Consider the following 20673-nt stretch of genomic DNA (forward strand, 5'->3'; position numbering starts at 1 on the left):
ACACAGACTTAAGATTCTAGGGTCCCGGGCTGAAGAGATGGCTCAGCGGTTAAGAAAACTGTCTCTTCCAGAGGTCCTGAGTTCAATTCCTGGCAACCACATGGTGGCTCACAACCATCTGTAATGGGATCCAATGCACTCTTCTGGTGTGTTCTGAAGACAGTGACAGTGTACTCGTATAAATAAAAATAAATCTTAAAAAAAAAAAAAGATTCTAGGGTTCAAGAGCAAATGAACCAGAAGTCGTTTGAGGATCATTGGCCAGTCAGAGACGTTTGGAGAGTGGATGTGTCATCAGTTAGGAACTTCCTAATGGTTCGGAGCTAGGTTTGAAAGTTGAGGAAAGGACTGGCTAACACTGCTGTGGATGAATATTTTAAATGTGTACATGTTACCCTAGAGAATAGGAACCTAAAGGTATCTAAGAGTCATTAGTCTGAAGTCAGGAGATGCTCTAATGGATAAGGGTTGTAGGGTGCCCACAAGAAAGACACTTCAAAATTCGAGATGTGCAGTCTCATAGGAGCAAACCCATGTCCACATCGCTGCTGGTGCCCCTCTTTTCAACAGCCTGGACCTAGCGGCCTCACTGCAGCTGCAGCTTGCAGGGCCAGGGCATGAACCCAGCTGGCTCAGGTCGTGGCTCTTGGCAAGAGCAAGTACAAACAGTTCCCTTGAGCTGGGCTTGGCCACAGTTGATCACAGCCCTGTGTGAGAGGCATCCTCATCTTACTCGCATCTTTTGATGAACCAGGTACCAAAGCCCGGCTGGGGTACCACAGACCGCACCTTACTAGGCTTCAGCAGCCCGGAGTCGCGTGTCTGGGAAACTGAAGAAGACGCCCCTTAGTGCTGCGCCTTAACCCCCAAAATCCGGGCAGAACTACAAAGACCATGATCTCAGATATGGGAATGCATTGCTTTCTGGGAGCAATAGTCCCTAATGGAGAGAGCTGCTGGCGGGTCCTGCCAGACCGGACTACATATCCCAGCATGCCTGGGCGAGGGGGGGAACAGGAGGGAGGGGAGAGCCCCGGAGGATGTGAATGGGGAGGGGGCACCCGCCCCCTTCCCCCACCCTTCCCTTTAGCTGGGCAGGGGTGGGGGGAGGGGCCGGGCTGAGCTGCAGCCGCGGCGCTCCGGGAGGGCAGGGCCAGGCAAGGGCGGGACTGGCCTGAGGCAGGCGGACAGGAGAGCCGAGAAGCTAACGGGTCCGGGCGCGGGAGGCGGCGGCGGCGGCGGTGGCGGCGGCGGCAGCTTTCTGCACGGGCGGAGGCGGCGGCAGGAGCGGCAAGCATGGCCCGCGCGGCGCCCAGCGCAGACTGAGGTGCGCGGGCGGGATGAGAGAGGGCGGGATGCGGGGCTCCTTGGGCCCCGTGCTGCCCCTACCCTTTTCTGTGCGGGCAGCGGGCTTGGCCCAGAGGCCCAGATCCAGCGGGTCCAGCCCAACAACTTCCCTCGGGTCTGGGCGCCGTGTGGGCGGGGGTCCGATTGCCTTGGCCTCTATCCGGATCCCCGCCTTCTGCTTCTGCACAGCTAGCCGCTCCCAGCCTTTCAGGCGCTCCTGTGACACTCCTTGCTGGCAGCCCCCAGCCTCAGCCCTTGAGTTCTCAGTCCTCGTCCACACTTCCACACCTCAGGTGTTGGTACCTCTAGCCCCTGGCGCTTGGGAACCTGCTCCATCCAGAATCCCCTGCCCCACTTCTCTTGGTCACAAGCTGTCTGCACCATCCTCACTTCTTTCCTCTACCCTTCGGCCTTTCCCCTACCTGGCACTGACCCCTAGCTATGCTCTGTGGCCTAGTTTTCTCTAATAAGACCTGACAGCTTGACCCCCTTACTCCTTTGGAGAAACTGAGGCATGAACCAACAAAAAACTTGCCAGCCCTCTCTGGAGCCTGGCCTGAGCACCGTCCCTTGTCCCTCCTGTTCCTTCCATCGTTTGCCATGTAAGACACGTTACTTACCTCCAGTCATGCCGTGACTGAATCAAACTTCCCAGCCCCATATACAACTCCGGCCTGGGCTCCTATAGGTGTCCCCTTGTTTAGTTCTTCCACTACTTCTGTTGTCCCTGCTTTGCATAGCTTTGCTTAGCTTTCTGCCTGGAGAGGAGTCTCGGTCCTTTTGCTGCTGGTTCAAGTTAGCCTTTCTGTTTCTCTCTTGCAAAGAGCATCCTTCTCCTCCCATTTTGCTTCTTGTTTTCCATCTGTTACACTAAGAAGAATTCAGGAAACCCTGGGGCCCCCGGGAAGTAGCCATTCCTAGTCAGTAACCCATACTCTACCCCGTCTACAAATGTCTAGAAACTGGCCATCCCTTCCTCATGCTTGGTGGTCTCAGAAGTCTAGGTTGGAAGGGACCATTTACCTTTATGGAGATGGTGGCATTGGAGGACTCTGGTCACCTTTCTAAGCTAATCTGGCTTCTGCTGCTAACTTTGGAGGGGGTTGCCCCTTCTGAGAGGGATGCCTGATGAGTGCTCCTAGCACTTTGTGGAGGAAGGCACTGTGCTTGTAGGCGGTGATCTCTAGTTTAGTTCTGATGCGGCTGAGTTGAAGAGGGAGGGAGGGTACATAGATTTGCTTGTGTGATTCAGTGTTTGTTTGTTTGTTTGTTTGTTTGTTTGTTTGTTTTCTGTCCTCTTCCTTCAGCCGATTTTCCCTTGGGTCACACTTTTCTTCCCGCATCTCCAGTCTCTCAGAGGGGAAGGGAGAGAGGGGAACCTGTGAACCATCAGGGAGGGAGGAGATTCTTCAGAAGTGTGTAAGGGTCCAGAGTGAGCAGTCTTGATCTGAACCAGATGGTTCTCTGCTCCCACGTGGTCCTTCCCATGCTCCCTGCCCCCCTTGGCTGTGAATGGGATGCTTTTAACCTTGTAACTTGAGAATGGAGAAGGGAGGCCAGGGGGCCAACTGTCTGTGTGAATGTTTATATCTAAATGTGCACACTCTGCAAGCTTGCTAGGGGCCCGTGGGAGTGTCGGTGCCCCCACAGACCACTGTAGAGTTCTGTGGCATGCTGATAAGCCCTAGACACTTTGAGAGCCCAAATGATAGAACTAGTTTTGAAGCTCATAAGAGTCATCCTGAGTCAGGCAGGGTGGCCACCTCTGATATGCCAGCATTCAGGATAACAAGAGGATTGCCATTTCAAGGGATCCTAGGCTATGCAATGAGAACTTGTTTCAGAAACCCCAAAAAGGGGCCTATAGATGTACCTGCCAAACAAGACTGGGGACCCGAGTTCAATCCCTGGAATCCAAATAAATTGGAAGGAGAGAACTGACTCCTCCACATACAAGTCAGTGCATGAACATGTATGTATCATATGCCCTCATTATGTGTCTCCCCATTTGAGTTCTCTCCTTAAGCCTGGTTTCAGGGCATGGATTCTTTGTCTTGTTCAGGGCGTGGGTGAAGTAAGGCATCTTGGCTCCTTCCTTAGGGTGAGTTCTTTTCTCAAAGGCTCGAATCATTTTTGTGTGTGTCTGAGCATATGCGTGTGGGTGCCAGAAGAGGGTGTCACACGCCTAGGAACTGGAGTTTCCGGTGGTTGTAAGACACCTGCTGTGGGTGCTGGGAGCTAATGTTGGTCTTCTGCAAGAGCAGCAAGTGCCATCTGAGACATCTCTCCAGCAGAAGGTGACTAGGAAATACTGTGTGAGGAGGAGGGTGGGAAATGGATTCCCTGGTTATTCTGTAGGATGTTTTGTTTGCTTTGTAATTGGTTTTATGTATTTGCATTTCGTTTTGTTTTTGGATACAAGGACTTAACCTGCATTGAGGCTGTCTTCAGATTGGATGCCTGGCTGAAGGTGGACTTGAACACCTGATTCTCTTGCCTCTGCGGCAGGAGTTCTGGCATTGCAGGTGTGCACTCTAATGCTGAGCCGCGCACTTGATCGTGTGGAAATTCTTTAAATACATCTCCATTTCTGAAGTGGTATCTTACTGGTTAGCCCTGGTTGTCCCGGAACCTACCGTGTAGTCTTACGATGCAGCTTGGAATTTTCATTTTCAATTTCCTGTTTCTGTCTGCTGACTGGAGGTTCCAGATTTGTACCACTGTGCCTCAAGTACGGAGGCTTATGATTAAGGTCTAGGGTTGGATTCTTTGTATTTTCCAGGTCTGGAAATCACCTGGAGAGTTGGTTAAGGCACACATACTCCAGAAGAGGGCATTGGATTCCCCCATTACAGGTGGTTGTGAGCCACCATGTGGTTGCTGGGATTTGAACTCAGGACCTCCGGAAGCGCAGTCAGTCCTCTTAATCACTGAGCCATCTCTCTAGCCCGGGGCTAGCATTTGAAAGACACTGTCTTGAGCCTTTATTATCGTTGCATGGTTAGCTAATCCAGACAGATGGAAAGTCTTAAGAAAGACTTCTACCTTATTTCCCCCACCAAGCCTTGTGTGGCAGCTGTGCCTGTTAGCCTTGTTCTTTCATTCTGGCGCTGCCCAGGGCTAGGCTAAGTGAAAGGCCTGACTTGGGGGGGGTTGGGGGAGGGAGTGAGCTGTCAGTCCCACTATAACCACAGTCCCATTGTTCTTGGAAAAAAGACCTCATGACCAAACAGGATGTTTAGGAACCAGGACTTTGGAAAAGGGTGGCCGCCCGTATACAGTAGAGCAGGAACTTAGACAGGCCTTGTCTGTTCCATGTAGATTTTCCAGACTTGAGAGGATTAGAGAGTGCCCACCAGGTGAAGTCCTGTTATGGCTACACACTGGACAAGGTGCCCAGGAATCTGGAATTTAGACAAGCCAGAGGAGTCTCAAGGTGTTTTGCAAATGTTTTCTGTCTCTTTACAGGTCAATGAGACGTAGATAGAGATCTATAGGGAAAATGTATACAGGCAGAGAAAGATCCAGGTAGGGTTAGTGAGGGGCAAAAGGACTCCTGATTTCAGCCGGTCTTAAAGCAGTCCTTCTAACAGCTCCAGTCGCAGACTCACTGCGTGCTCACTGCTGGCCCAGCACTGCAGTGGATGCCTCAGGATGTCGGGGCATCCTCCTGGCAGTGCTGCAAGGTTGGCATTGGTGCCGGTATTTCATACGTGAAATTTAAAGCAAAACATCCAGGCCCGGGGAAAGACTGTGAGTTATGAAGAGCTTGCCCTGCGGAGGACCTGAGTTAAAGTCCTAGCACCCGCATAAAGAACTGTCAGAGGGGCTGGTGAGATGGCTCAGTGGTTAAGAGCACTGACTGCGCTTCCAGAGCACCTGAGTTCAAATCCCAGCAACCACATGGTGGCTCCCAACCATCAGTAATGGGATCTGATGCCCCCTTCTGGTGTGTCTAAAGGCAGCTACAGTGTACGCATATAAATAAATAAAAATAATAAAACAATAAAAAAAAGAAAAGAAAGAAATGTCAGGCGTAGCGCTGCATACTGGTCATCCCAGTGCAGGAAGTGCAGATGCAAGAGGATTCCTGAGGCTCACTGGCCGGCCAGTCCAGTCTAATGGGTGAGCTCCAGGCCAATAAGAGACCTGCCCAAAGGAGGCAGATGCTCTACACACACTGACACATGTGTACACACATGCATTCATATAGATGAATTCATAAAAACAGGCATGGTAGTGCATGTGTGCACAGAAAGCAGGAGGGTCCCACATTCAGGGTCAGTCTGGGCTGTGTCTCAAGACCAAAACAACAAAAGTTAACAAGAGCAAAGTATACATAGCAAATTTGTTTTAATTTAATCATAGTTTTATACATGCCTTGAAGACCCAGGTGAACTATCCAATTTTTATGCTTGGCTCGAGGAAGCATAGACAGCTGTGTAGAAGTAAGATTGAACCAAAAAAAAAAAACCAGGCTGGCTTGGAGCTGGAGAGATGGTTCAGTGGTTAAGAGCATCGGTTGTTCTTCCATAGGACCCAGGTTCAATTCCCAACACTCACAGGGCACCTTACAACTGTCTGTGACTTAGGTTCCAGTAGATCTGATTTCTCCCTTCACACAGACCATACACGAAATGCACATAAAATAAAACATAAATTATTTAAAAAAAAAAACAAACAAAACAAAAAACCCAAAAGCTGACCTAATGCTTGTCAGCCGCTTTGCTTACCCTGTGATAGCAATCCTTTTTTTGGGGGGGTGGGGGTGGACATAGGGCAGAGGACTTTCTTTATGGATATGTATGTTGCTATGAAAAAAGGTGGACCAGAAAAAGGTTACTTTAGAAAAAAAAAAAAAAAAAAAAAGTCCTAATTTGTTGTTGTTCATTCGTTTCTTGGGGTTCTAGTCCCCACAGTTTGCCTTGGGGAAAGAGACCAAGTTTCTTTGACTGTTTTTGAAGGGAAAAAGAAGGGCAAAGAAATGAGAACAGGGGTTGGGGATTTAGCTCAGTGGTAGAACACTTGCCTAGTAAGCGCAAGGCCCTGGGTTTGGTTCTCAGCTCCAGGAAAAAAAAAAAAAAATGAGAACAAGGGGTTGGGGATTTAGCTCAGTGGTAGAGCGCTTGCCTAGCAAGCTCAAGGCCCTGGGTTCGGTCCCCAGCTCCAAAAAAAAGAACCAAAAAAAAAAAAAAAAAAGAAATGAGAACAAAAGAGAAAGCCAGTAAGAAATGTTGCTTCTGAGAGCTTCACTTCAGAGTATTCTTTTGATAAGAAAGGGCTCTCCTGGACGGCTGTGAGGTGGCAGTTAGACTCCTGATTTGGGACATCCCCTTCAGGGTCTCAGAGGGGTTATAACAGGAACATCATGAGCGCAGTGCCGGTCTCTAGGAATCCAGAATCTGGGCCCAGATTCCCATCCCAGTCTGGGCCATACGCTTCCCAGTGGTGGGGGCAGGTCTGAGGGCAGGAGGGGCAGCCCCTCCAGACTCTCTTTTTAGAGATCGGGGGAAATAGATACTGAGATGCTCTAAGAGACTGACCCAAAAAGTGCCAGGAAGGACTCGAATTGGCAAGTGGCAAGGGGTTTATCGTGACAGGTTTGTGAGCCTTCCAAGGGCAGCCTGATAGGCAACCTGGTCTGACTGGGTCATCAGGGGACAAGGAGGAGAGGGATGATACAGAGAGCAAGATAGTGCCTGAGGAGGATGTTATGAAGGCTGGGCTTGGCAGTAGGGACGGAAAAGGGGTGACCAGGAGGGGTTGAGAAAAGTCAGTATCGTCTTCTGGAAAAATACTCCCTGGAGTCTGACATTTTTGACGCCTGAGGTTGGCTCTTTTAGCTGAACGGGACCACCCAAGAGGGCGGTTTGCAGGGGATAATGCGGGCTGTTCTGTAGAAGCTGAGTGTGACTGCCAACAAGCAGTGTACCTAGCATCTCCCTCAGTGTTTTCACTCCTGATCCGGCCGCCTGAGGTTGGGTGCCTACAAGCCGCATAGTAACCTGAGAGCGCTGAGGCTTTCTAACCAGCACTTGAATTTCTCACCTCCTCTCCTTAAGCCTAGCTAGGATGGTCCTCCCCACCCCCCCTCTGCTTCTCTGAGTTTCTGTACCCCAGCCTCCCTTCCCATCAGCCTCTCTGTCCACCCCCTGTTCCTGCATACCTTAGCAGCTAAAGGGCCTGGCCCATTTCTCTGGGGACTTGTATTTTCTTGCTCTTTGCTCAGAGTGTGTGTTAATAAGTCTTTCTTAACTAGTAGGGTCGAATTCTTCAAGTAGTGTTTCTCAAGGAGGAAAGAAATCTCAGCCTCGGCTGCAGAATGCACTCTCTTCCTTCACCACGCAGGGCTCACCAAGGGACAGCTGCCTGGGTCCCTGGCCAGCCGTTCTCAAGTACTTCTTGCTGCTTATTTATAAATCATTATTGTAATTACAACATATTGTCAATCGAGCGTTCGTGTTGCCATCACAGACCTCGTCTAGGGCTCTAGGGCACAGCTGGGCTCGGAGCCACTCTGGATTTCTAGCTAAGCCCTGGGGAAGTTCCTCTTGTGGGACAGAGCAGCAGGGTGGGAACGGGGTCCACTCTAGTGGCACGCTGAAGAACGTACCGGAGCAGAAGGTTGTCTTCCTGGAGTAAAGTGGGGTTGTTTTTGTCAATTCAGATCTCTGTGATATCTCCTTGACTTTTCGTGTGGAATTGAGAGAGGAAGTCGGGGGAAGGGAGAAGCGAAAACAAGAAGGGGAATGTAATTTTTGCTTCTTTTGATGTGGTCCCTAAAATTGTTTAAAGATGTGTCTTCTTGTTCTTAATTGTGTGTCTGCTTGTGCTTGTGCGTCCGCACGTGGGTATGCCCACACAGGTGCCAATGCCCACAGGGGTCAGTCAGTTCTAAGCTGCTTAGTGTGGGTTCTGGAAAGGGAACTTGCTTCTTCGGTAAAACCAGGCGTTTCTTAATCACGAGCCGTATCTCCAGCCCATGGATGCTAACCTTTTATTTGTACAATATCCATATTAACGTAGCACACATCATTCTGGTATAAGATACTGAAAAGCAGCCAGGAGGTGGTGGCACACGTCCTTCATCCCAGCACCTGGGAGGCAGAGGCACAAAGAGTTTTGAGGTTCATCCTGGTCTTCAGAGTGAGCTCCAGGATAGCCAGGGCTACACAAAGAAACCCTGTCTACAACACACACACACACACACACACACACACACACACACACACACACACACGAACAAAGAAGATGTTGAAAATCTTAAGGGGTCCTCCTCAGCCTGGCATTTTCCTTCAGGCAGCGTGTCATGAGAAGGGTTATTCTTGCTGAGGTGTTGGAAGAAGGTAGATGTTCTGCCTCTGTGGTGTTCTTTACCCAGCAGGCCTTGGTTTCTCCTGTGGCTTGGAGTACGAACTGAGTCCACTGGCATCCTTTTGTTTTGTTTTGTTTTGTTTTGTTTTGTTCTGTTTTGTTTTGTTCTGTTTTGTTTTGTTTTTCTTTTCTTTTTTTCGGAGCTGGGGACTGAACCCAGGGCCTTGTGCTTGCTAGGCAAGCGCTCTACCACTGAGCTAAATCCCCAACCCCTTGTTTTGTTTTAAGACAGGACTCGTCTCATCTCAATGTGCTGTGTAACCCAGACTGGCTTCAAACTCATGGTCCCTGTGTGTCTGTCTTCTATGCCACCCTGTCCAGCAGCATTTTCTTTTCTCTTTTTTCTTCCCTTCTCTTTTGATTGGGATCAGAATGAGGCTATGCCAGACAGCTACATAAGCCCACTTTCTGCTATGTGGTTAGGGCTGAGGCTGTCCTCAGGCATAGGCTTCTTCTGAAAGAGCAGCATTGTGAGGCTCACAGGACATAACCTGGGGACCCCCCCCCCCGAGGAGCAACCCTCACTGCTCAACCTCTCTTGCTGTGAATCTTTGAGGTGTCGGAGGAGTCCCAGCCCTGTGGAGAGGCCCCAGCCCCTCAGTCTTAGCAGGTCAGCGGCCTTCAGATGAGGGAAATCAGCAACAAATACAAACAGCTAATTGGTCTAGAGGGAACTGCTCTGGCAGGAAAAATCAACAAGTTATTTGTTTCTGTGGTTAAGGGGAGTGTGTAGGTGATGGTGCTGGAAGGGAAGAGGGGGAGAAAGGGGGATTGTGGGAGTGATCCAGGTAAGAGAGTTGAAGGGGTGAGACGGGAGGACCTCCTTGCTCCTGCCTCCCCACTAGCCTAGCCCCTCCCCCACAGTGCCTCCCCAACCCTGCTCCCTCCTGCTTCTTTCCATAGGCTTCCTTTGCTTTCGAAAGAAATCCTGCAAAAGTAGACTAGTAGACTGCTGGGGTCTCTTGTCTCTGACCCCCATTCCCACCCATATTCAATTAAAGGCCCAGTACCAGCTGTTGCGGTACATGGTGACTGGGAGATAAAATGCCAGGAGGAAATTAAAGTTTCCAGGAGCCTATACTGAGTCCAGAACAGATAGTAGCTCAAGGGGATGTGGTGAGGGAGGCCTGGGAGGTACTTTGTGTTCAGCTCTCTTGTTCTTTAAAGGCCCACGGGGTTTTCTGTAGCTGGCCATCTCTGTTTTTCCCTTCCCCAAAGGGACTGATGTTCCCATGGACCTGTGCCTGTGTTAGCTTCTGGCTTGTTCTTCAGTATTACTTAGGGGAATGCCCTGGGTGCTAGGGGGTGGGGAAATTATTCTAAATATTTATTTGTGCGTGCGTGCGTGCGTGTGTGTGTGTGTGTGTGTGTGTGTGTGTGCGCGCGCGTGCGCACGTGCGTGTCTGTCTGTCTGTCTGCCCACCCATCTGCTTGCCTGCAGAAGCCAGAGGTCAGTTCCCCAGGAGCTGGGGTTCCAGGCGATTATGAGCTGCCCAGTGTGGGTGCTGAGAACAAATTCCAGTTCTCTTTAAGAGTAGCAATGGCTTGCAATGGTGGAGCCATTTCTCAAGCCCCAGACATGAGTTTAGACTCAGAAAACTGAAGAGGGTAAGAATGGTGGGCACTGTTTTAGAGTAAGGAGCTATTTCTCAGGCTACTGATAAATAGTTTCTGTCAAGGGGGGTCAGCTCAAGGCTGGAGTTGTAGGCATTTGATGAAGCTACGTCATTCAGCCTCTGAAAAGCAAGACATACTTGACCATGAGGCCATATGGGAAAACCTCTTGGATGAATGTGAGTTCTGATCTCAAGTAGGAAACCCTGTGGCATACATAGGGGACACTCGGCCATCTACATTCTGAGAGATGACTCTTCCAACCCATACTGTAGTCTTGGCAGGTTTTTCCCTTTTTTTTTTTTTTTTTTTTTTGTGGGGTTTTTGTTTGTTTGTTTGTTTTGTTTTGTTTTGTTTCTCAAGATAAGAGTTTCTCTGCGTAGCCCTGGCTGTCCTAGAAATCCCTCTGTAGACCAGGCTGGCCTTAAACTCAGAAATCCACTTGCCTCTGCTTCCCAAGGGCTGAATTAAAGGTGTGCTCCACCACAATCTATCTGGCAACTCTTATCTATCCCTGATCTTATGTAGAGCAGAGAAAAGCCAACTGCAGCCTTCAGCCTTCCCCTGGAGACTTGGGATATTGCAAAGAGGAAGTTCAATTTCAGCACAGCAAAACTTTTTACTTCAGGGTTGAGTTTTGTTTAAATACCGTTAATTCTCTACAGTGTTTTGTGACCCAAAGCAAATCACTGTTCCCCCGTGGAATTCAGAATTCACGTGTAAATAAAGATTTCAGAGGGCTTCTGAGAAGTTCACTCTCAAGCCATCTGGTCAAGCCAACAGAGAAGGAACATTCGGAGTAGGAGGGTAGAGTGGGAGCCCAGAATGCACTGGGTGACCAGACGTCTGCAAGTTGGTTTGACCTTCCTCTTAACCTTCGTGGATGCAGTACGCAGCAAACAGGCAGTTCTGGCTTCTGCAGAGCACGCAGACTCCTAAAGCTGGAGGAGCTGCTGCCCCGTTGTCAGTCCCTACTGTAGTCTGGGGTTTGGGTAGAAAGGTTCATCCCTTTCTTAGGCTGGCCACCCATACGTGCTGGAAGCTAATTCATACGTCTTGTTTATTCCTTTCAAGTTTTCTGTTGTTGTGATTGTTTCTCAAGACAGGGTTTCTCTGCGTAGCCCTGGAATTTGCTCTGTAGACCAGGCTGGCCTTGAACTCAGAGATCTGCCTACGTCTGCCTCCCCAGTGCTGGGATTAAAGGCATGGCCACCACCAGCACGGGGCTTCTCTGTTCTTCTTTACACTGGACTCTGCTCTGGCCAGGTTTTCCTTAAGCCCATGTGGGAGGTGGGATCACAGATGGATCACAGCAGGTACAATGTCTGCCAGTATTTGAGAACCTGCCTGGCCTGGGCACCGCTAGGATCTCAGTAGAGGAGGAAGGTGTGAGAGGAAGGGCTATATAAAGATGTAAAGTCCGAACACAAAAACACAGGGAAGCACAGCATTCTTGGGTCTTTATCCAAGGAGGTGGGACAGAGAACTAAAGGGTCCGGCCAGACAGGCCCTCCGTGCCCCACCCCGCCAAGGAGGGGAGGTAAGTTTTTGTGCTGGGCTGGTCACAGAGGATTGTGTCTGCCTGAACGTGTGGGAGGGCTTGTTCTCTGCAGCTTGGCAGCTTGCTAGGGGGTCAGCGTGATAAGGAAGAAGAACAGATCCCTTGGTTTTTACACGAAGACAGCTGCCCGCTCTGGGCAGCCCAGCAGTTCCTGACAGTCTATTGTGCGGCTCCTCTGGCTTCAGCCCAGCTGGGTTTCCCTGCCTGGCTGCTAGCTTCCTTTCCCATCTGGGGTCAACTGAGGTCTTCACTGTGGGGTGACTCTCTGAGTTCTGATCTTGATCTAGAAGTTTGAAGCCACCTTAGGAGAGGGGTCAGCCTGTACAGCAACTCCCACATCTACCGGCCTCGCTTTACAGTGCTTGGTGCCTGTTTTGTCTTAATCTGTTGTTATCATTTTGAGGTACAGGTATGATGGAGGGTGGGGGTCAAACCACAGCTTGCGTGTGACAGTTGGAGGACACTTTTGTGGACAGTACTCTCCTTCCATATTTACATGGGTTCCAGGGATGGAATTCAGGTTGTCAAGCTGGAGTGATAATTACCTTTACCCACTGGTTTTGCTTCGATGTAAAAGGCTGGTCCGGCCTTTCTAACTTTGGACAAGATTGTCCTTGAATGACAATGTCCTTGTGCTCTTCTGTCCTCTGCCTCCCAAGTGTTTTTGATTACAGGTGGCTTGGCTTGGTTTGGTTTTGGTTTTAAGGGCTCTGCTGTTCAGCTGGGCAGACCCGATGAGGACTGGCAGATGTTTGTGGAGTCCCACCTTTGCTCTGGAGCATTCGGGGGTGTGGCTGTTCCTGGGTGGGGTGGGTATCATCTGGTTTAGGATATTACGACATGGCTAGATATTAAAGGGCATGGGTACGGGGGATGTGGCCTGATGATAAAAACTCCTGCCTTATGTACTCAGGGTCTTACGTTCAATTCCTGGAAGAAAGGGGGAAGGCCAACTTGATTTCAGTCTCCAGAAGAGGGGAGGGGACACAAACAAACACATTTTTTCCTATTGAGTTTTCCCTGTGGTTGGGGGCTTCTGGCAGGGGGTACTAATGATCCCAGGCCTGTCTAGAAGGCCATACATACCACAGCCAGCTTTAAGGAGTGTAGGTTTGAGTAGTGGCCCTGGTTGGAAAAGGACTTTGGTCCTGGCCAGAACCAAGATATTACCAGGAATCCTAGAACATCAGCTCCCAGACCATTGCTGCTCTTGTGAGCCTCTGGGCTGGGCTGACCTAGGAAGCACATGGTATTTAAGTACAAGTTCAGGACATTGTTTTTAGGTATGGTAGCAAGTGATACAATTAAGGGGCTTTCTAAAATTGCTTAAGAAATGGAAAATGATTGTGCATGTGTATGACACTGCATCAGTCGGACTTTAGTTATAAAAATCTGCCTTACTGAGGCTGGCGAGATGGCTCAGTGGTTAAGAGCACTGGCTGCTCTTCCAGAGGTCCTGAGTTCAATTCCCAGCAAGCATAAGATGGCTCACAACAATTTAAAATGGGATCTGATGCCCTCTTCTGGCACACAAGTGTACATGCAGATAGAGCACTCATGTACATTGAATAAATAGATAAATAAATAAAGAGATAAATAAAATCTGCCTTGCCAGGAGTGGCGATGCATGCTTTTGATCCCAGCACTCGGGAGGCAGAGACAGGTAGATCCCTGTGAGTTCCAGGCCAGCTTGATCTACATCTCGAGTTCCAAGATAGCCAGCGCTACATAATTACATAATAGACCTTGTCCAAAACAAAAATTCACCTCACTTACCCAGACATGATGGCACACAAGTGTAATCCCAGCACTGGGGAGCTGGAGGCAGAAGCATTAGCTGTTCAAGGCCTTATTCAGTCACAGAATCAGTTTGAGAACAACCTGGGATACATGAGACTGTCTCAAGAAGAAGAGAGAACCCACTTTAAAATGCCCTTTGATTAAAGGGGAACTGTTGGTTCACATTCCTTATGATTGGCCCCACCCTCCCAGCATCCTTCCTGGGCTTGCTAGAGAGAATCCTAAACTGAGACTCGTGCTCAGTCCTGGCCTAGCCAAGTCCTGGGCTGAGCGCATTTGGTGCTTTTATTGGCTAGGCCTGGCTGGGTTGAATGACAGAGTAATGTGAAGAGAGATGAGTCTCTAAAGGAAAGCTGCTCATTATGAAGACGTTGTATATTAAAGTGTCCCATGTGCCTTTGGGGCCACGGAGTCCTGATGACAGTTTTGTGAACTTTTACATCAGTAATCACAGTAGATTTATTAGTTTATCATCTTAAAATTGAATGTTGGTGTGGGGCATTGGTGGTGCACACCTGTAATCCCAGCACTTGGGAGGCAGAGGCAGGGGGATCTCTGAGATCAAAGCCAGCCTGGTCTACAGAGTGAGTTCCAGGACATCCAGGGCTACGTAGAGAAACCAGTCTTCAAACACCAAAACAACAATGATAACAACAATAATAATAGAATGCTAACAAGGACACATCTATAATCACAGGACTCAGAAGATAAATCTAGAAGATCATGTATTCAAGGCCAGCCTAGACTATATAGGAGTTCAGGTCAATCTCAACTATGTAGCAAGAACCTCTCAAAATAACCAAATGTTAGCAGGGCCTGGTGGCACACTTCTGTGATCTGGGCACTTGGAAAGAGGCAGAGGCAGGAGGATTGGGAGTTTAAAGGCCAGCCAGGGTGAGATTTTGTTGAAAATGAACGGCGGACTTTGTTAAAACAAAGCCCCAAGTAGGTGAAGAATGAAGATAAGAACCAGTGTAGCTTTAGGGGTTCAGTATCCAGTGGCAATTTTTAGGGAGGATCCACTTCCCTGTCCTGATGCTCATTCAGAAAGAGTCATTCTTTTCACGCACTACAAGAAGCTTCACTAACATAGGCCAGTTATAGCAAATGGCTCCTTCCTCCTGAGCCCCAGCATAGTGTTTGGTGGCTGGTGGCTGGTGGCTGGTGGCTGGTGTCTGAGAAGTGACCTTTGCTGATGAGGGCTTCAAGCAGGTCCCAGGAAATAGGATTTGGGCCAGCTCTGCCTGTATTCTACCCTGAGGCCAGCTCCCTGTCCCAATTCCCCCCTATCTCTTTGTTTATTGCAAGGCCTATCAGGATGTGGCTGTAGGGATATCGTACTTTCTAGAATTTTCTGGGGATTTCCTACTGGGGACTGTTGTGCCCCTCTGGTGTCTTTGAAATAGAACATCCAGGACAGTGAGATAGATTTGAGCAGAGACAACCCCCCCCCCCGAGCCTCAGTTCTCTGTCTTTTCCAATTTGAGAGATTTTGAACTAGCTTGCCTCGGCCAGGAAATTCTGAGATCTCAGCAGTGTGCCCTAGGTTTTGAGCTTCAGGCTTGGCAAGAGGAGACCTCAAGTTCAATCCTGAATAGGCTTCTTGCCTTAGCCGGGTTGCTGCGCCTGGACTTCAGGCTCAGAGAGAACATTCCCGTGAAGGACTTTGGTCTATTTGAGGACATGAAATTTTATATTAACACAGTGCTGGAGGACAGGACCCGGGAGCTCTGGGGCAGTTCTCACCGGCCCCTCCTTCTTAAACAGTGAGGTTAGCTTTACTGAGTTTTGATCTGAATTCCTTCTTCATCATACCCATTTCCCTGGCAGGAATCTTTCCTTCTCTTCAGATGTTTGCAGCCAGCCAGTTCTTCCCGCCTGCGCAGTCTGCCACAACTGCAGGTGCATTCTATCTGCCCGCTAGCTTTGTGCCCAGGGCCTGGCCTGGCTCAATCCCCCTGTCACCTTAGGCTGACGTGCAGAATCTCTTTCTGCCTGTGCTTCCTCCAAAGTTCACGACCATTACATATTTAATCTTTGATAGGAGTTTGTGAGATTAGCAGAGGGAGGACAACAGGCATTGTCAAGCTCACCACACAGATGGAGGCCCTGAGGCTAAATCAGAAAGGTGCGATTTACCTGAAGACACACAGCTGAGTAGCAGAGGCAGCCCCTGAGGCTGGAAGGGAGGTCTTTTTTGTTTGCTTGCTTTTTTTTTTTTTTTTTTTTTTTTTTGAGATGGGGCCTTATGTAGCTTAAGTCAGTTTCAAGCTAACTCTGGAGTTGAGGGTGACCTTGAACTCCTGACCCTTGTGTGTAACAAGAGCAGGGATTGCAACTGTGAGGTCTTTTGTTTCTACTGTCTGTCCTGGGCTTGGGAGGGAGCTCTGTTGGAAAAGTGCCTGCCCGACCATCTGAGTTAGGATCCTGGCACCCTGCTGTTTTTTAAAAGCCAGGAGTAGTTGCACACCCTCTATAACTTCAGCGTGTGGATCGTGGTGTGTTCGTGAGGCAGGGGGATCCTCGGAGCCTGCTGGTTCCCAGTCAGTTAGTTGGTATGTGATGGGGGTGTCAGTGAGAGACCCTGTTGTAAAATATGTTAGAGAGCAGTAGAGGTGGACACCCACTGTCACCCTTTCGCACGCTCACACACAAGTGTTGGGGTGATAACACTCCAGGACTCAATGACACTCGCTGGACCCGACTCTGTGCTGCTCCCAGGTCAGCTGTGCCTGGGGTCTCTGATGTTGGAAATCCTTGTCATAGTCTAGATGATAAAGTCTGTTTTCCGGGTGCCATTGTCAATGGGCTGAAGTCCGTGTCCCCAGTCCACACCAGTTGTCAGCGTTCATGCCTGTCATCATGGGTATCATTTTGGTCAGGAGCTCAGAACTTAGGACAGATCCAGGAATGGGGGTGGTCCTTGTGGATGGGCAGTGGAGACCGGGAGGACCCCTTTCTTCCCGAAACCTGGATTTTCTCACCTGGAGGTGAGGGCCTGAAGCAAGGAGAAGGTCCCTTTTGTGTCTCCTCATAGCAGCTGATGCTGCCACTTTCCAGAAGTGTGAAAGTGATAACTTAGCAACTGGGAGCCTTGTGGGACAGATCACAGCATATCATCAGCTCCTCAGTGAAGAGGAGGACTGTCAGAAGAGGAAAAGAGGAAAAGTTCGAGCTGGGCCTCTGCCCCAACTCTGCCATCTGGGGATGAATGGAAAATCTGGGCACAGGGCATGGGGCTTTGGAGAGCCCCTTGCAGGGTGGTTCTAGAACATACCACATGGCTGCCTGTAGGAAAAGTCTATGTTCTCCTGCGCGCGCGATCTCTCTCTCTGTCTCTCTCTCTGTCTCTGTCTCCATTTCTGGCTCTTTTTTAGAGATTTATTTATTATATATAAGTACACTGTAGCATCTTCAGACACACCAGAAGAGGGCCACTGAGCCATCTCTTCAGCTCCCGGCTCTCTTTCTAAGCAGGATCTTGCTGTGTAGTGCCTGCTGGCCTTGGATTTTCAGTGATCTCTCTAAGGCATGGAGATTACAGGCATGTGTTACCGCATCCTAGCTCAAGAAAGTGTTGAAGGTCTCTGCTGGCAAAATGGTGGCTGAGCAAGGGCCCCAACTCTATCTCTTTCATTCCTTTCACTGAGTTGCTTTCTGCCTCCACTCCGGAGAGGCATGGATGTAAAGCAGGGCCTGGGGATTGGGGTTGACATTGCTTCTCCTAAAGCTTCTGGTCCTAGCATGGGTGCAGACATCTTTGAGTTTTTATTAGGCTAACTGCCACAGGCTGACCTTTTCCAAAGTCTTTACTAAATATAAAAGGAGAACAAAAGACAGCTAAAGATAGGGTGTTCAGAGAATACAGCAGCCTGGCCCACGGAGTACAAGTCACCAGTCTGTTCCAAGGATTTGGACCCTGTTTGGATTTGTCACTGCCTGGAGACAGCCACCTCTAGGGCCAGCATACCTCAGCATGCCTGTTGGCCTCATCCTCTGGCCTGGTGCCGGTCTGTCTCCTGTCTCAGTCACCCATCCCTCCGATAACATTTGCTTCTACTCTACATCCCCCCTTCCCCACCCAGGGCTCGTTTGCTTTGTGTGTGTGGGTGCCTCCTTCCTTGGTTTGCCAGGGGACTGGCATTTACATGGCTGTGCCTTTTGGCAGTGTCTTCTGCTGAGTAAGCCTTCGCTATACCTGCTCTTGACACAGTGCTCGAGCCCTGGATGATCCCACAAGCTGCCGTGGTTCTTCAGCAACCGATGTTGGCAGGAACTGCGGCAGTCTGTCCACCAGTTCCTTCCTCCCACTGGTCCACAAGAATAGAAACTGATAAGAAGTTGGCTTGGTGGGTGGGTGGGTTAGCCGAGGATTTTTTTAGATTGGGGGGGTGGGGGAAGAGTACTTGGCAGTCATATGGTCTTGATGAAGGAAGCAGATAGGAGCTTGACCACAAAGCTAAGTTTCCATCCTACAGTGCTGTTTCCTGCCTTTGATTGGATGGGGCCCAAGAGTCAGACATGTTTCCAGAGCCTGGTACCCTCTACAAGCTATGTGTTCATACAGAATCACAAGAAATCCAGAGAATGTAAGGACAGGATGGATTTTTTTTTTTTAAGACGGGAGAGATTAAATATTGTGTATAGATTTATTTACTTATTACATATAAGTACACCGTCACTGTCTTCAGACACATCAGAAGAGGGCATCAGACCTCATTACAGATGGCTGTGAGCCACCATGTGGTTGCTGGGATTTGAACTCAGGACCTCTGGAAGAGCAGTCAGTGCTCTTAACCGCTGAGCCACCTCTCCAGCCTGATACACACATTTGTAATCTAGCACTTGAAAGTCTGAGGCAGGGCTTACAAGATCTTACCATGTCACTTTGGCTAGCCTGGAACATGCTATATAGCCAGAGTGGTTTTGAACTCCCAGGGGTCTGCCTCCTGGTGATGTGCCACCAGGCTCGGCTGCAGCTGCTCCTGCTCCAAGGTTTTATTTATTTTCTGTGTATGAATGTTTTGTCTGCATGTATGTAAGTGGACCATGGGCCTACAGTGCTCAAGGAGGCTGGAAGAGGACATTGACTGCCCCAGAAGTGGAGTTACAGAAGGTCATGAGCTTCTACGTAGGTATTGGGGACCGAACTTGGTCCCCCTGCAAGAGCAGTCAGTGCTCTTAACCCCAGAGCCATTTCTCCAGCCCCAGAACAGGTCTCCTAAAACTCATTTTGCTCACAATCCCAATTCACTTGATATGCTTTTATGAATCTCTATACAGGCGTATAAAACAGGTGGACAAGTCAAATATTTACCAATGGTAAATCGTAAAGAATATTTATAATTTTTATTGGTTTGAAGGAAAATTTGAAATCCAGGGAGAGCTCTTCCTGTCCCACCACAAGGCTGCATTGGTTAATTTAGGAGAACAATTGCCCTGTGGCCCTAACTGCTGGCTCCCCTTCCTTGGCTGCATGTCCTTGCTGAGAATTGTGGCGTGGCGAGGCCTGTGACCATCTGATTCCTGACCTGTGGGCCCATGGGCTGGAGAGTAGCCAGGTAACCAGCTGAGAGACAACCTGTCTGCTTGCCTTGGTCCCCTTTCTCCCAGAGCGAGTGTTGGAATGGGATCAGGTTTCATTCTCTGTGTGTCTGTCTCTATGCAAAGGGCCTTACCACATCACCCGTGCCTGCCAACAATCCTCTTGCCTCTAGTTCCTCCGCACTGGGATTTGGGGCTTATATCACCACACCCAACTCTTTCTTTGACCCGTCTTTTAGTCTTCCAAAACCAGGAGAAAGAATCTGTGTTTGGGAAGGGAGGGGTTGAGGAGCATCGGACTGACTAGTTGCTACCCTGACAGGGATAAAGCCTGGCCCTTTACCCCAAACAAGTACCTCACTTCTTCATGAAGCCTTGGCTCTGCCCTCAGCGTTAGTGTCCCACACATGTTCGTTTGTCTGGGATAAGGCGTGGGGATGTCTCACCAGCTCCATGAAGTCCAAGGAAGCTGACCGTGCTGTTAGAGAGGAGCCTGGAAGCTTGGTGGTGGGACTAGTGATACAGCTTAACAGGGAGGGACATGCTAGAGAAGGCTGGCTGCCAGTCTTCGTGTGGAACCCAATAAATACTTGTCGAATGACCTCACGCTCTGCTTCTTTTTCCTGTGAGTCAGAGTAGCCTCGGGATGCAGGGGAAGCAGGAGGACGAGGACCCTGGAGCTTTTCTGTGGCTCTTCCTCGGGCTTTGGATCAGTCATGACATGAGCCAACAGCTGTGGCATCCACCTAGTGCTTCAAATCCCATCTAAAGTGAAAACCAGAAAGGGGCCTAGTTTTCATCTTGAAGAGGCTACGGCTGGGTGTTACTGTTCATTGAAGGTATTCGGAGAGTTCAGGTAGCAGATGAAAACCTCGAGTCTGGGCCATGTGAGCCCCTGTCTGGCTTTCCTTCAGCCAACATTTCTTCACCCTAATTTCCACCCCTAAACCCTCCAGAGACCCTTGGATTTCTCTCTTTCAGTCTACAGCCATACCCTGAATGTGCCCTGTCTCAAGTGATTGCTCACCTTCCCTTCTGCCTTTAGGGTTTCTGTTCATCCTTTGCTCCTCATGTCTAAGACCTCCATGGGGACCCTCTGGCTTTCCTAGGATCCTCCTGTTGGCTTAAGGGCTAGAGGGCTACAGTTTCAGGGTGGGTCTCGGAGATCTTTGTAGAATCTCTGTGGCAGCTGGACTGAGAGCTGATAAACTGCCCCACAGTGAGCACACATTTGTAGGAGTAAGGGCCAACCACGTCATGTCTGCCTCTGAGATCTCTGTGTTCCTGGAAGCCAGTACCTATCACCATGTGGCGTAATAGTGCCTGTGATTGGTCAGAGAGGGGGCTGGGAAGCAAGACTGCTTGCCTCTTGGGGGAGATTGTTCTCAGGGTTGGAAAGCTGACTGACCTGGCATGGGATCAAGTAGGGGGTT

General features: G+C 49.6%; 1 protein-coding gene across 2 annotated transcripts in view; it reads left to right on the plus strand.

Moving 5' to 3' along the window:
- The first annotated feature begins 1155 nt into the window (after window positions 1-1155).
- Window positions 1156-20673, plus strand: part of St3gal2 (ST3 beta-galactoside alpha-2,3-sialyltransferase 2) — a 48130-nt gene continuing 28612 nt past the window's right edge. Inside the window, exons 1-2 of one of the 2 annotated variants that reach the window (XM_032888223.1) lie at window positions 1156-1327; window positions 18175-18285. The gene's annotated coding sequence lies outside the window, so the exon portion shown is untranslated. The remainder of the gene's footprint in view (window positions 1328-18174; window positions 18286-20673) is intronic. The other variant, XM_032888224.1, reaches the window with a different exon arrangement.

Source organism: Rattus rattus, chromosome 17 (genome assembly GCF_011064425.1).
Source record: "Rattus rattus isolate New Zealand chromosome 17, Rrattus_CSIRO_v1, whole genome shotgun sequence".
Classification (NCBI taxonomy): domain Eukaryota; kingdom Metazoa; phylum Chordata; class Mammalia; order Rodentia; family Muridae; genus Rattus; species Rattus rattus.